Source organism: Lissotriton helveticus, chromosome 4_1, assembly GCF_964261635.1.
Source record: "Lissotriton helveticus chromosome 4_1, aLisHel1.1, whole genome shotgun sequence".
Classification (NCBI taxonomy): Eukaryota; Metazoa; Chordata; class Amphibia; order Caudata; family Salamandridae; genus Lissotriton; species Lissotriton helveticus.
The window spans coordinates 820,699,109-820,715,832 of NC_136063.1; the positions used below are offsets into that span (position 1 = coordinate 820,699,109).

Sequence of the window (16,724 nt, forward strand, 5' to 3'; positions counted from 1 at the left end):
CGCTGCCGCGGACCGGCACGGAATTAACTCAAGCTGAGGGGAAGGGGCGTCAGGCGTTCTAAATCCAGACGTCGCTCTCAGTCGGCAGGTGCCTCGGCGCGGGAGGGATCCACTTCACGACAACCTACCTCGCCGGACTAAGCTCACGATGCTTTCGTATGATCTTTGATCTGGATATTTGTATTGACTGGGGAAACACAAATGAAGTCCACTCTCCTCGTGGGGCTCGGCGGAAGGAGAGAAGGCTGGTAGACAATGGGTGGTGTGCTGGGGATCCATTCGCGGGTGAGGGGTGGGACCTCCTGTTTGGGTCAGCCAGCTCTGCCTGCTGCGACAGGTACTTCACTGTTTTCGAGGTACAGGGATGGGGGGGGATTGGTAGAGTTGTGTTTGGGGAGAAGGTTTTGTTGGTTTGTAGTGGTTTTTTCGGGTTTTCGGGGAGGGTGTTCTTGGGGGGGGCGATCTTTACCCGGTTAAAGTTAAACAGAGCCTCAGCATCACAAAATGGATGCTGCTGCCACAGACACGAGTCTGACCTCCTGCACCTGGACGAAACTCCAGCAAGGGAGGCCTGGCCAATAGGTTTCCTGTCGAGGGAGTTGCTAGCACCTCCTCAGACAGCCTGTAGTGTATTGGGGCAGGGTGGGTTGAATGGAAAGATGCTTTTCCAGACACTGCCTGGGGCACACAAGGTGCTCCATGCATAGCCCGGTTCAAACCAGTTGCCGGGGCACTCCAGCCCCGCTCTGGCACGAAACTGGACAAAGGGAAAGGGGTGTAACCACCCCCTTCTCAGGTCCACCCATAGGAGGTAATCCAGCCCCTAACATCAGTATAAAGATAGGAGCTGTGTCTACAAACTTTAGATTATCCTGGACTGAAACTCTGAAACGAAACTCTTGGACCTTCGACGTTCTATATCGACTAGAAGACTGAAGACATCTCCCTTGTGGTCAAGTAGTGACCACCCTGTGCAAACAGGCACCACCAGTAACTTGCCAGTTTGCTTTGTCGACGCTCCTGCCAGAACCCGAAGACTCAGCTACTCAGGAACTGGACTTCCAGACTTCTCCAACCCACATCCACAGCAAAGCTGAGACCTGTGGCGGACACGAGAGACGTGGGACCGGACACCCTGGACATCCTGCATTTTGCTAACAGTGCAACTCCCGAGGCACCAACGAAGTTATGCATTGGGGTTTGAGAAGCCCCAGACCCGAGCGCCATTTGCACCAAAGCTCAGCCCTCCACACTGGGGCCTGCTCCTGCATTTCAGCTAGACGCATCTTCCCTGTTGCTAGCCCGTTGGCTAGTGAGCCCTCTGAAGACGAACCTTTGAATTTACACCGCGGGCCTGGTTGCTCCAGGCTCGCCCCAGCTTCCCTCCAAAGGAGAAGCTCCCAGACCTTGCTGGTCTGACTTGAAGCCAATCTTCTCTTCCTGCGTGGATTGCGGTTACCAAGGCTTGTTGGGTCCAGTCCGCATCCCGACACCGCAGTCACCTAGATCCTTCGTGGGACAGCTCGAATCCAGCTCCTGGTCGTCGTCCACGCCTCCTGGTCCTTGTGGCTGCAGAGACAAGCTTTTCCTCTTCACCTGAAACAACTCGACATCGCCTGGTTCCTTCCTGGTCACTGGCTAGTGACCTAGACTGTGTCCCCTCTGCTTTCAGGTTCTTCTCGTCTCTGATCCACCCTTGGATCCACCCGGCCACTTTTCCTCTGGTCGCCTGCTGCACTTATTTGCAGATCTCCATAGAAAAGTTGAAAGTTGAAAAGATTTGTAAAGCGCTCTGTTACCCAGCTGTTTCCTGGCGCTGAGGGATTGACAAGAAAGGGAGGGGGGGGGGAGCACCAGGAAGTTACTGTGGGGAAAGGCTTGGGCAAACAGATGGGTTTTGAGTGCTTTACGAAAGTGCTGGTAAATGGTAATAGACCTGATGTTCAGGGGAAGGCTATTCCAGAAGCGGGGGGCAAGGATGGAGAACCTAGTGCCGCCCACTCTGGACTTACGAAAGCGGGGGATGCAAAGGAGCGCCTGGGTAGATGAACGGAGGTTACGCAAGGAAGATAAGGGGTAATCATGGAGTTTATGTAAGCTGGAGCTGTGCCGGCACGGGCCAGAAAGACCATGCAACCCATCTTGAAGAGAGTTCTCTGCGAGATGGAGAGCCAGTGTAGGGACTTGAGTAGAGGGGTGGTGTGGTGGGACTTAGGGAGGCGGTGAATGAGGCGAGCGGCCTGATTCTGAATGGACTGAAGGCGCCGCAGTTCATAGGCAGAAATGCCCACGTACAGGCAGTTCCCGTAGTCCAGACGGGACAGAATCATTGCCAGGACAATAACTTTGAGAGCATCAAAGGAAAAAAAGTGGGAAATCTTGCGAATAATTCTGAGGGACAGAAAACAAGATGAGACAACAGAGCTAATCTGAGGGCGCATGGAGAGGTCCTGACTGATTTTAATTCCCAAGGTTTTGACTGAGACGGAGGGTACCGGGGGAGAACCAAGGATGGAGGGCCAGAAGGCGGGAGTCCAAGGACTAGTAAGACTGCCGGTCAGGACCAACTCCGTTTTGTCCGGATTAAGTTTAAGATGATTTTGATTCATCCAATCAGAAATAAAAATGAGTGTGGTTTGAAATTTAAGGAGGGAATCTGAGGAGGAAGAAAGGTCTAAAACAAGCTGGGGATTATCCGCATAATTAAATACAGAGATCTCCATATTGAGCAAAGAAACAATGAGGGCGTGAATGTAAAGATTGAAAAGAAGAGGGGAAAGGGAAGATCCTTGGGGGACCCAAGGGTCTGGGGCTTCTCAAACCCCAATGCGAAACCCGACACGAAAAGACACCAATGCATCCAGCTTCCCTGGGTGAGGTAACTAGAGTACTCCGGTTCTCCCGTGGGTGTTGACTCACGAAGTGTCTTAGTTTAAAGGGGTTTTACCGTAGTCCATCCGGAAGTGTCCTTAATCAGTAACTTTGTAACTTCTTCGTTCTCTATTATAAGTCAATGGTAACTCGCGACGGTGTTTAGACACTGCGCGCGGCTCCCGTGGGTCCCCTACTTCCTAACCTTTGGTTGTCTAGTGTAGCCCCAGCGATTCCCTAGGCCCTATGCCTATTCACCATTCCTGAAGTGGTCCTTATACCACTTACTTAGTATATGGTTTGTGAGGCCTCTAGGGCAGAACTGTATTTGTGCAACTTATAGTATGCTTAATGAGTAACTTGTGATGTATTTCGATCTCTGACCTCATAAAGAGTTCAGAGGGGTTGTTTCAGAAATAAATACATATATATTTGATATATACCTTGTGTGGTGTCCTTTCATTTAGTACTCAAGGAATTATAATTGGTAAAACAGCTTGCTTTACATGCTCTCTGAAGTTTTAGCCTAAGACTGCTGGTCCATGCTACCACTAGGATAGCTTGTCTATAAGGTTGACTTTACAACCACCATCAATAAGGGTATTTTAGACTGGTACAAGGTGCCCACTAGAATAGTGGACATCATATGCCAGGCTAACTTCTCACAGGGTTGACCCATGGCGTAGGATGCATGGTAGTACACAGGGCTACACAGGGCTACACGTATCTTTCGGCAGTTCATGGTTCCTTCTCCTGGCTGGATTATCTGTTTATTCCACGGGTTTTCGACAGTAGAGTGGTGGAGGCCGACATACTCCGGCGCGGACTCTCCGATCACTCCCCAGTGGTGCTTACTATACGAGCGGGGGGGGACGGAGGGCCATTCCGCTGGCACCTCTCCGTCTGGAATCTTTAGAAGGATGACTACAGGGAACTGATGGGAGATGCTCTAGATCAATATCTGGCTATTAATGTGGGCTCCGTCGCAAGGGCGGACTCCCTATGGGAGGCTTTGAAGCCCACCATTCGGGGAGTAGACATCTCGTACTGTGCTGCGGCCCGAAAACAGTGCCGGGAGGCCCGGGTTCGGGCCGAGGCAGCTATCCTGGAGTTGGAGGTGTGCGGCAGGGAAGAGGGTGGGCGGCTTGCGCGCCATCGGCTGCTGTTAGTGCAGCAGAATTATTCTCGTATCCTTCTTGATGAGGCCCGTCAGGCCTGGCTTGCTACCCATAGTATATTTATCAGTGGGATCACAAATCTGGTAAAATGCTCCACCGATTATGCCAGGGTTCGCTTCGCCCTCAGGTTCTTCCGGGGGTGGTGGGGCTGGATGGGCTCCCGGTATTGGGTGCGTTGGCGGTCGCGAGTAGTTTTGCAGAATATTATGCGGAGTGCCTTCGGCGGTGACCATTGACCACTTCTTAGATGATCTCCCTCCGAGGGCACGCTCCGATGTCATTCGGGAGGAACTGGAGGGCCCGCTCACTGACGAGGAACTGGGGACAGCCCTCGGTGACCTTAATTCGGGCAAGGCCTCGGGCCCTAATGGCTTTCCATGCGAGTTCTTCAAATATTTTCTGCAGTTGAGATCGCATTATCGCAGGGTGGTGGCGGAGGCAAGAGACAGGGGGCAGCTGCCCAGTGATTGGCGCCTCCTGAACGTTGAAGCCAAAATATTGGCTACGGTGTTGGCGAACCGCCTTCACCCTCATATACTTATGATGGTTCACCGGGACCAGGCGGAGTTCATGCCTCTTCGTGCAACCCAACACAATATTCGACGGGCGCATGTGGCGGTTTTGACCATTCAGGCTCTGGGGGAACAAGATGCGCTTCTATTAGCAGATATATATATACCTGGCACTTGATTCCCTGAGCTGGGTCTATTTATTTGGGCTCCTGCGGCGGCTAAATTTTGGACCTTGTTTCCTGTCCTACCTCACCCTGCTCTACATCGATTTGACGGCATCAGTGCATGTGGCGGGCTTCGTATCTTCCTCGTTATCCATTGGGCGGGGCACCAGCAGTGGTGTCCACTATATCCATATCTATTTGCCTTGGCAATGGAACCCCTGGCGGCCTGGATTCGGATGGACACTCAGGTGTCAGGGTTTGAATGGGCGCACAGCCTGTCCGACCGGATCGCCCTCTACGCCGACGATGTGTTGTTTTTTCTCACCAACCTGGAAGGAACGGGGCTGCAACTGTTTTTGGGAAAACTTCCGGTCTATACATGAACCCCCGGAAGACCACTCTGTGGCTACTGGAAGGTCGGGGAGAGCTCGGCTCTTGGGCGTCGTCGGTACGGGTGGTACAAGGGGGCATGAGGTATATTTGTCTGATTCTCCCGCCACAGCATGAGAGTGTAATCTTGCGCCTGTATGGGGGCGGGTGCGCGAGGACATTAGGACCTGGTCCACATGCCCCTGTCCATCTATGGCCGGTCCGCCATTTTCAAGATGGTGTCGCGATTATTGTATCAACTACAAAACCATCCTTATCCAATTCCCCCGAGGTGGTTTCGGCAGGTGAACTCGGTTCTGGGACAGCTCCTCTGGGAGGGCGGCGCGGTTAGGGTGGCGGTCCGGATGTGTTTCCTCCCTACATATTGTGGTGGACTGGCTACCTCTGATATATGGACCTACTATGCTGCATCACATCCACTTGTACTTAATGAGTGGTGGTATGGAGGTAGATCTGACCAGCATATGCCATAGAGCGGCGCTGCATGGGGGATCACTCCCTGCACATGATCCTTAATTCTGCCCCATTGAGGCGCCCTCTTCCGCCTGCCATGCAGATTGTGTTCCAGATTTGGAGGCAGGCATTGCATAAGATGGGCTGGTGGAATAGATTAACTAAAGAAACCCCGCTGTGGCACAATGGCAGTTTCCCCAATTGTTAGGTCTCTCCGGGTTCCGTGATTGTAGCAACATCGGAATATCCACTCTGAGTGATGTCATGCGCGGTACGGTGTTGAAATCCTTCCAAGAGATCCAGACAGAGTTTCAGATGCCAAAGACTCAGTTTTTTAAATACTTACAGTTTCGGCATGCCATTGCTCCCAGCCTGGAGGGTCTGGACTCCTTGCCCGAATTTAGTCGGTGAAAGCGAAGGGCTTTATGGGGGACCACCTTGACCTCAAGATCTCCAGAATGTATCAATCATTGGTTACGCATTGTTCCCCCACATTGCAGCGTCTGCGGGAGGCCTGGGAGGAGGATGTAGGCCAGTTAGATGAGGAGAAGCTTTGGCTTCCCCACGCGGAGCGGCTATTGTGGTGCGCCTGCGACTCATCCAATTTAAATACCTTTACTGGGTTTACTTTACCAGGGTTAGGCTCTGGAGGGCGGGCTTAGTGGCATCCCCTGCGTGTCTCCGATGCGGGCAGGAAGAGGGGACCCTGATACATACTATATGGCATTGCACTGCACTGGCTCGCTTTTGGAGGGGGGTGCTAGCTTGTCTTTCGGAGGTTCTGGGATGGGAGCTTCTGCACTCACCAAAATCAGTTTTCCTCCATGTGATGAAAGGTATCAGGGGCAACATCTATAAGCGACATCTCCTGCTCCTAGGCTTCACACTAGCAAAGAGGGATATAGCTAGGGCCTGGAAGGCTGTGGTCGCCCTGTCGGTCTCGATCTGGAAAAATGGCCTAGACTTTAATATGCAAAAAACACAGTTGATGGACAGAATGTAGAACAATGTCATACATTCACCCCAGTACAAGGATCTGGGCCTAAATCCATCGTTTTTTTGCACTCCACACCACCCTGGGTTAGACACTGGCTATAGGCAAATCAGCTCTGACCCTGTGCCTCATGGGAACAGTCCAGTCCGAACTACCAAGCCATGTCTTTCCCAGACCGGAATCAAGCATCCAAGGACCGGTTTCTGGCTATCAGCCTTCATCAGCCTGGATAGCTTGACTCCAGTGGTGTGGAGAGCCTGGGACTCACGTCTGAGCATACCCAGCCCACTCGGGGTGAAAATTGCAAAAAACACAGTTGATGGACAGAATGTAGAACAATGTCATACATTCACCCCAGTATAAGGATTTGGGCCTAACTCCATCGTTTTTTTGCACTCATGGCCCAGATCCTTGTACTGGGAAAGACATGGCTTGGTAGTTCGGACTGGACTGTTCCCATGAGGCACAGGGTCAGAGCTGATTTGCCTATAGCCAGTGTCTAACCCAGGGTGGTGTGGAGTGCAAAAAAACGATGGATTTAGGCCCAGATCCTTGTACTGGGGTGAATGTATGACATTGTTCTACATTCTGTCCATCAACTGTGTTTCTAGACTTTAATATGGGCCTCAAACTCCCCATCTTTGAGGCTAGAGGGTGTCCTAGGAAATATTATAAGATCTGGAGGCGCAGGGCGGAGTATCAAGGTTTGGAACTGGAGCCGCCGAGGGAGGACCGGGGTCGTGACCCAGGGTAGCTGGTTGACTTCTCCTGTTCCTTGCATCTCCCGGTGTGTGGCTCATGACTGGTCAATTGATAATGGTGTGGCGGCCTTTGAGCTCTTGGGAATACTGATAGCAGTTTGGGCTAGATGTACATTGTTTCGGACATTGGAGACGGTGCACTGGATGGTGGGGAGGGAGAAGGGAGGTTGGTGGGTTGTTGCATCGGATTTTATTTGTATTGCCTTTCATATTCTCCTATTTTTCGTTTTGTAAAATGGTCAAAGTCATTATATTTTGTGTCTTACATGCGGCAGTTGTCTGAGATTCAGAGGTCTGCATTATATGTGTTATTTTGACAAATAAAATCTGTTTAAAAAAAAATAAAGTCTTCTGAGTCAGGGCAGAGAAGCCTGAGAGCAAAAAACAAACGTCCAAGCCGTCTTCTGCCCATGTTCAGGCCTCTAAAGAATTATGTGACCGTTTCGCCAACGTCTTTAACAACAAAATCACCAAAATTGAACTTTCACTTGACATCAACCTCCAACCTGCCAACAAAAACTCTACCCCAGCAATCGAAACTACCTCTACCGGACGACCCACAAAAACCTGGACATCCTTCCACCCCATCCCTGAAGCTGAAATTCTCAGTTTAATCTCCTCCGCCAAGCCCTCATCCCACATCCTCGACCCTATACCCTCCCAAATGACCAAAAAGCTGAAACTCTCCCTTGCCCCACTGTGGAGTGAAATCATAAACAGCTCCCTAAAAACCGGCATCATACCAGATTGCCTCAAAGTCGGCCAAGTCACCCCACTTTTGAAGAATCCAGGCCTAGACACGAACGACTTGAACAATTTCAGACCTGTCTCAAATCTTCCCTTCCTAGCCAAAATCCTCGACAACTGAACCAACACATTGACAAGATTAATCTACTGGACAAACACTAATCAGGCTTTAGAAAAAGCTGCAGCACCGAAACTGCAATCCTCAACATCGTGGATGACATCCTTAACTCCCTTGACTCAGACCATTGCTGCCTACTTATCCTCCTTGACCTCTCAGCAGCCTTTGACACGGTGGATCACAGTCTCCTCATCAAGGCTCTCAAAGACCGGGTAGGTGCCGACGAGGTGGTCCTACAGTGGTTCTCCTCCTTCTTTCAAAATCGCTCCCAAAGGGTAAAAATCAAATCCATTACATCCGACCTTCTCCCCGTTAACACAGGTGTCCCCCAAGGATCCGTTCTCTCCCCTCAATTGTTCAACATATATATGGAACCCCTCACCACCATTCTGAAAAAAGCCAACGTCCCCTCACATCTATATGCAGAGGACACCCAGATCTACCTGGAACCTCGTCCTTTAATGACATTATAAGTCTCAACAATACTCTCAGAGAAGTTCAAGAATGGCTATCAGCAAACCACCTTAAACTCAATCAAGGAAAAACCAAAATACTCCTCATCTCCAACAAGGAAGAAAACCCACAAATCTTTGATTGGCTGAAAGCAATCAATGCTCTCAACGGTAATCTCACCTTGGCAAACTCAGTAAAATCACTCGGAATCACCCTTGACCGTAAACTAACCACGACCAACCACATCAAGAACCCTGCAAAGAGTGCCTTCCTCAATCTGAAGCTTCTCAATAAAATCGAACCCCACATTCCACCCATGGACCTCAAAACAAGCTACCCAATCACTGGTCTTGTCTAGACTGGACTATGGGAACGCAGTCCTCTCCGGTACAGCTCTCTCTCATCTAGCGCCACTCAAAACAACCCTCAATGCAGCTGCCAGAATGGTCAACGGAGTCAAAAAATATGACCACATATCTCCCCCACTCAGAGAACTAAAATGGCTCCCAGTGGATATGCGTGCCAGCTTCAGAACGGCCTGCCTCACGCACAAAGCCCTGCACACTGGGAAACCGGAATACCTAGCTTCTAAACTTAAGAAAGCCGGCCAGTCTAGAAGCCTCAGGAGCTCCAACTCCCTCCTACTCATCCCCCTGAAAACGGGCAAAAAACGGCTGCCCGCTCCTTTGCAGGAAACGCACCCAGAATCTGGAATTCCATCCCTCTAGACATCAGAACAATCCCCTCCTTTCCAAAATTCAAAAGTTTCCTTAAAGTCCTTTACCTCAACTGCGCCTTCCCGAACGGAAATCCATGACTAACAAGCCTCCACCTGGCAGTCACCTGGCAATTCACATCCACTGCCTACCTCTTCCCTCCCCCCCAGCCCAGCACCTTGGTTCACCAACGCTCGGAGAAAGACTCAGCCTAAAAAACCTTCTCCATGCACAGAGATTACCTCTGGACCTCTCTACCTCAATGGCACACAGCGGACCCCCTAGACCTCTCTACCTCAATGGCGCACCTCGGACGCTCTGTCCAATTAAAACTTTTGAACACTTATGAATATGTTTATTTTATTCTCTACCCTGTATTTGATTTCTCTACCTCCTGCTGTAAAGCGCTCCGATACCTTCGGGTCTGGCCAGTGCTATAGAAAACTTCTTAAATAAGCTGCCCCTCAAAGAGCCTAAACTGGACATAGTGGACTATGTGGTTGACTTTCGTTTCAGGGTGGCTGAGTACATGAAGAAAGCAAAGCACAACCTTGAGGCAAGCCAGGAGCTCCAGAAGCAATTGTTAGGCCAAAAGGCAGCACTGGTTAGATTTCAACCAGGGCAACCGGTATAGGTTTTGGAGCATAGCACTCCTAGGTTCCTCCAGGACAAATGGAGTGGACCCTACCCTATCCTTGAAAGAAAAGGGGAGGTCACCTATTTCGTGGTCTTGGTCAGTTACTGGAGCCCCCACAGCAGCATCCATGTGAATTGACTGACATTCTTTCATGACCGGGATGATGTGACTATGCTCATTGTCATTGTCACTGATGACGGATGGGAAGAAGAGAGTGAACCTCTCCCTGACGACATAACAACCCTAAAGATGGGTCTTGTGAGGGAGTTGTATTCTCAGACACCCTCCCTGCCCACCAGTAAACTGACTGCAAACAAGTCCTGGGTAGTTTGCTGAGCTCTTTTACCTAACCCCTGGTCCGACAACCTAGTGCACACATGATGTGGACACTGAGGACAACCATCCCATCAAAAATAACATTTACAGGCAGTCTGACAAAGTTGAGTTAAACTACAGAGCTAATGTCAGCAAGATACTGAAGCTAGGGGTGATTGAACCCTCTGAGAGTCCCTGAGCCAGCCTAGTGGTCTCGGACCCCAAATCTCATTCCAAGGAAGGTAAACCAGAGCTGAAGCTTTGTGTGGACTACAGGGGTCATAATGCAGTTACAAAGACTGAAGCTCACCTTATTCCAAGAGCTGTCGAGCTTATTGACAGGCTAGGTGCAGCAAAGTTTCTCAGTACCTTTGACTTAACATCAGGGTACTGGCAAATTGGTCACATCCCAGGAACCTAAGAAAAATCTGCGTTCTCAACCCCAGATGAACATTACCAGAATATTGTAATGCCATTCGATCTAAAGAATCCCCCAGCAACTTTCCAGAGGCTGGTGAACACATTCCTGGCTGGGTTGGAGTCAGTTAGTATTGTATATTTTGATGATATTGCTGTCTATAGCTCCACATTCTAAGCAGTTAATGGTGCAGACTGATGCCTCGGAGCATGGGATTGGAGCAGTTCTGACCCAGCCCAACAATGAAGGCCAGGTCCAAGCTGTTTGTTGGACTTGGCCCTTATGGCAGGTTCACCCCTAGACTTTTTGCTTTTAATGGTGACCTGGTGATGGTGATTTCTGGGTTCTGCGCACTTTCACTGTGTCCCAGTGGAAAGTGCGTGCGCCCTTTGAGTGCATGTGATGAGCTAGGCCTGCCCTCCCATAGGAATGCATGGGGAATGTCTGTGTCCCTGGTAGTTCCTGATGTGTGGGGAGTGCAAGCTCGAGTTTGGTATGTGTGAACTCGTGAGAGTGAATGCTGCAAAATGGTGTATGCGGCTTGTATGTGTCTAGTGGGGAAGTGCCACTTCTAGACATGGCTGTGTGTGTGCAGTGAGGGTGCTGGAGCGTGATTGGCTGGAGCTGGCTGGCATGCCAGGCTCCAGGAAGGCTGGATGGGTCTGCCCGGTGGTGGGTGGGAGATTAGCATGCTGATCGCTGGGGAGGAGTGTGCCTGTGTCCTGAATGGGGCTGGGTTTCCCCCAGACAATGCTGGCTCCGCCCCCCTGTGGTGCGTCTAACGACCCTAGCCCTGCCAGTGAACAGAGTGTGCTGATGAGCACATCAAGGGTGCTCCAAAACCAGCTGAGACTGGTTTCCCCCCACCTTGTACCTACAGACAAAGGGATTTACAGTATAAGAAGGGGCTGTGTCCCCATACAATTTGTTCTCTTCCAGGATCCTGCCTGAGGGGGCTGCTGCTGTTGCTGGGCCAGAGGACCGCCACTTGGACTGTCTCCCTGCCTGGAGACCCAGTGAGCTGGCTCTGGGCCCAGCCTTTCCCCCCCCCCCCTGCCTGAAAGACTTCATTGCTGGACTTTTTGGCTCGCTGTAGCCCTGGGGAGCGCTCTCCCTTGTCCCCAGCGCTGGGAGCGCTTTATTTGTGCCTTTTTGCGCTGTGAGCGCTTTTCCCTGCCTGCCTAGCGCTGAGAGCGCTTTCTTTACCTATAGCGCTTGAGAGCGCTTTATATTGTCCAGCAGCGCCTGGGAGCGCTTTTGTAAGGCAGGTGCCCACCCTGCATTTTGCTGCTCTAGCGGCTGCCCACGCCGCATATTTGTGTGATTTATTTTAATTATCGGGAGCTCACCCCGTGTTGAAATCACCGCCGCAGCCCAGGAACCCTGCCGGGCCGCCGCGCTGCCTACGGCGACCCGGAAGTCCCGCCTCCACACTTCCAGGGCCGCGCTGCCATTGGCGGCCCCAGAGGAGAATCGCCGCGTTGCTATTGGCTGCCCCCGAGGTCTGACCCGGAAGTCAGGCAAGCTGTGGAGGGACAACGTGACGCGGACCAGGAAGCAGGAGCCGCGGGAGCCTACTCCGCGCTCCTGCGTGTGGAGAAGAGGCTTCCTTTACTGCCGCCGCCCCAGGGAGAGCCCCAGGGAGAGCCCCGTGGTGACCGGCCTGAAGGAGGGAGAGCCCGGAGTCTCCGCCGAGAGCGCCCAGCACGCCGCCAGCAGACGGAGCCGAGGAGGAGCCCCCGCCCCCCCAGAGTCCCGGTGAGTGCTGCGCTGTGTCTCCGGTGCTGGGGGGGCCGTCCTCTGCATTTCGAGTCCCCCCGGAGGGACTCCAACGTACTGGGGCATTTCTTCAGGGCCGCGAGAGGATCTGAGTGGCATAATTTCCTTTCGAGTCCCCGGGAGGGGGACTCCAACGACGCCCGCATCTCTACGAGCCCCAGAGGCTCAGGGGGCATTTTGTGTCTGTGGTAGAGTGGCCCCAGAAGGCCCCACCTTGCCCCCACCTTGTTGTGAGCCCTGAGAGAAGGCTCGTGGCGGCATTCGTTTGTTTAGAGCCCAGCGAGGCTCAAGGGGCACATCTTTAGTTAAGAGCCCAGAGAGGCTCAGGCGACCTTGCTGTGTATAGAGCCACGAGGGCTCTAGGGGCATCATTTTGTATTGAGTCCAGCGAGGCTCCCTGGGGGCAAGTTGTGCTTCAGAGCCTGTGAGGCTCCCCCATCGTGTTGGCCCCATCATTGTTCTTTCAGCTGCCCAGCACTTCGTGGGCAGCTGCCACGTTTAGGCTCCCTGACATTGGACACAGGGCGTCCTAGCCCTAGAGAGGCCAGTTGGCCTAGGGACAGTCACAGGTGGTGACTTCTGTGAGTTTGGCGCAACTTTACTTTTTCTGCACCTCTGAATGTGTTTTTATGCGTCATGTGCCTTGTTCTTACACCTCTGAATGAATTGTTGATGCATCATGTGTTTTCCTTCCTTACACCTCTGAATGAATGTTATGCATTGCATCATGTGTTATGTTCTTACACCCCTACAGGTATTGTGATACTTAGGTGGTTGTTTTTCTCCTAGTGCAGGTGGTGCTAGTGAGGTCCTGGTTACCAGTAGTTACTGGTCGTGTGCTACAGTGATTTTATATTCTAAAGTGCTATTTCTAAAAGTGTTACTTCTAAAAGTGCTGATTCCTGACAGTGGTCCAGGTGGCCCTGTCTTGTACATATCCCCTGTAAATTCTGCCCGTGCCTCTGGCACATTGTAAAGTGTGTGTGTTTTTCATCTAATGTGTTTTGGTGTAATACAAAGGCTATTTTTATATAACCTTGTGTGGAGTTTCCTTTGTGGTGGGCCTTGGGAGTTGTTGCTGGGGTGCGTGCGCAAATACTTAACTCACATCGCCTCCAAGTTTAGCCTTGCTGCTCGCGCCACGTTACCTAGAGGGTGAGCAGGGGTTATCTTGGCGTGTAACTCCCTTGCCCTGACTTAGGAGTGGTGGTCTCTGACTGACTTTGGCGAAAGCCCTGGCCAGGCAGGGGTCCCATTTCTAACACTGTTGCTTTTATTATCTGAAAGAAACACTTTAATGACAGGATCCTTACCTTAGAATTACCCCCAGGCGTCAGACTGTATCTGGAAAGTTTTCGTCAGCAGTACCCCTGCGCGTCCGTAGGCGTCGTCGTGCGGCTCCGAATACGTCGTTGGCGTCGTCGTCACCGAGATGACGTCGTTGGAGCTACTTAGATAGACACACCCACGCACGCTGACGTCAGTTCTTTCTTTTTCCGCACCAGCAAGCGCAGATCCGGAGAGAGCAGTACCCCCAGTCACTTTTTGACTGATTATTTTTGGGACATTTGTCTCTGTTTATTCGAGTCTTCGACTCCTGCTGTATAAGGATGCCCGGTTTTAAGTCTTGCGCGGCTTGACCCCACACAATGTCGGTGATGGACCCGCACCGGGAGTGTCTCTATTGCCTGGGACGCAACCACGACTCTGAGTCGTTCCCTGAATGCCGGGCCATGGCTCTGAAAACTTTGTGGGAGCGGTGCCAAAGGTTGCTGGTGGCCTGGGAGTCGGCTCGGCGCCGTTCAAGGTCCCTGTCCCGAGGGAAGTCGAGGGACCGGTCGCGGAGCCACCATCACCATCGTTCGACGAAGTCTTCGCACTCTGAGTCAGGTAAGGCGAAGCACAAGAAGTCTCGTCGCTCTTCGCTTTCCGCTAGCCTGTTGCACGACACGGCTGAGGGTGCGGGTGGTACAACCCCCGTTGCTCTGGCGGAACCTAAGCAGTTGTTGATTGCCTACCCGCCCTTTCCAGGTCCATCGGCTACTCCGGCCCAGTTGCAGGAATTCCTGTCAGCCATGGCAGGAGTCTTTGGGCTGTCGGGCCCCGCGGGTCCGACTGGGGGTCCTCGCTCTTCTGCGTCATCAGCTCCGGCCCGACATCGTCGACGACTCCTATCTCGACGCCGAGAGACCCCCATGGATCCCAGCCGATGTCAGTTGGCCTTGTTCGACCTCCACCGACGTCGCCGGTGCCGGCCAGCTCCCCTGCCAACGCCGTCCCCGGCTTCCACCGCGACGTGGAGACGGTGTCAGACCGGTGTCGATCGACACCGATTCCTACGCCGTTAGGGAATTTCTATCCCTTTCTTAATCCACCTCCCTTTTTTCCACATACCCGGCAGGTTGGGGAGGACGGGGAGGACTCGGAGGGATCTCAGGACCCTCTCGCAGCCCAGTTCGAGTTAGACCAGGACTGGGAAGAGGATTTGGAGGATGGAGATGACTTGGATTTTACTCCAGAACCTGGCGCACTGTGTCCTTCTACCGTGGCTACGTAGGAAGGTGGTACTTATTCTGTGGTGTTGCGTAGGGCAGCCAAGGCTCTCCACCTCGAGCTACCTACAGTGGCCATCTGAAAGAGACACATTAGTGATAAATTCCTTACCTTAGAATATTCCCCAGGCGTCAGACTGGATCCGGAAAGTTTTCTGCTTAGCAGTACCCCTGCGCGGCTGTAGGTGGGGTCATGCTGCTCCGCGTCCGTCACTGGCATCGTACGCGCCCGGATTACATCACCGAGGCTACTTAGGTGCCACCCATGTGCGCTGACGTCAGTACTTTATTTTTCCACATCGAAAGCGCAGATCCGGATTGAGCACATACCTCGATCATTATTTGACCACTTTTTTTTAGACTTTTTGTCTCCTTCTCTTGTATCCTGGTGCCCGTAGGGATGCCCGACTTTAAGTGTTGTGAGTCGTGCCACCGTAACATGTCGTTGGCGGACCCCCATGATGTCTGCCTCTACTGCCTGAAGACCCACCATGACTCCCGGGATTGTCGGGACTGCTGTGCTATGGCCCAGAAGGCCTTACGGGAGCGGCGCAGGAAGTTGCTGGATGTCCGGTATTCCTCTCACCGCCGCTCCGGGTTTAGGGGCCGTTCGTGGGACTGCTCGCAGGACTAGAGCCGTCGCTCCTCGGACTCTAAGTCTTCACCTTCAGATTCCGGTAAGCCACACCATAAGAAGAAGTCGAAGAAGCGTGTTCGCTCTCCGACGCCGCTCCCGGAGGCGGACGAGGGGGACAGGGGCTTCGGCCCTGCGGCTCCTCCGGAGCCTGGGAGTCCCACGGCCTACCCGCTATACCCGGGTCCGTCAGCGACTCCCGAACAGGTGCAAGAGTTTCTTGCTGCCATGGACCACCTGTTTAGGCCGCGGGCCCCGCTGTCCCGTGTCCAGATCCTGTTGGCCCGTCGGCGCCAGCCCCGGAGCCACTGGATACAGCGCCCTCAGCTACGGCCCGGCGCCACAAGGTGCAGCACCGCTGGCTCCGGCGCTGCCCTTGGCTCCGGCCCCAGCGCCGCCCCTGGCTCCGGCCCCAGCGACGCCCCTGGCTCCGCCACAGGCGCCGCACTGGGTGCTGTTTATCCCGCCCCTGCCCCGGTTCTCGGACCATTTCTTTCCGACCAGGGATCCACATTGGGATGCGGCTCCTGTTTGACGCCGCTCCCGGTGCCGATTGACCCCTCTCCGGCTCCGGCCGCGCCGGCTGGCTCCTTCTACTCCGGAGCCGGATAAGGATTGGGACGGCTCCGAGGACCCCCTTGCACGGCAGTGTGACTCTGAGCAGGATTGGGTGGATGTTGGGTGGATGACCTTCAAGATGCGGGTGAACTTGATGTGTCTTCTGACCCGGGGTTTGCCTCACCTCCGCCTACTATGGAGGAAGGCGATTCCTACACTATGGTGCTGCGCCGTGCCGCAGAGGCTCTCCATCTCGACCTTCCTACGGTGGCCCTTAAGACCAGCCTCCTTACGGAGGTGCTCCAGACGGCGTCTACGTCGTCGGAGCCGCTGCTCCCTTTCAATGAGGCCCTCTTGGGTACTTGGTTGCGGCTGGCCTCCCGGGCACCGGTGGATAAGAACGTCGCTTGGCGTCATCGCCCGGTAATCCCGCCTTCTTGACCACTCACTCCACGCCTGAGAGCCTCCAAGCCT

The 16,724-nt window shown here is 53.0% G+C and overlaps 1 protein-coding gene across 1 annotated transcript in view; it reads left to right on the forward strand.

Moving 5' to 3' along the window:
* Positions 1–16,724, forward strand: part of SMCHD1 (structural maintenance of chromosomes flexible hinge domain containing 1) — a 2,317,253-nt gene that overhangs the window by 1,835,703 nt on the left and 464,826 nt on the right. The window lies entirely within an intron of this gene.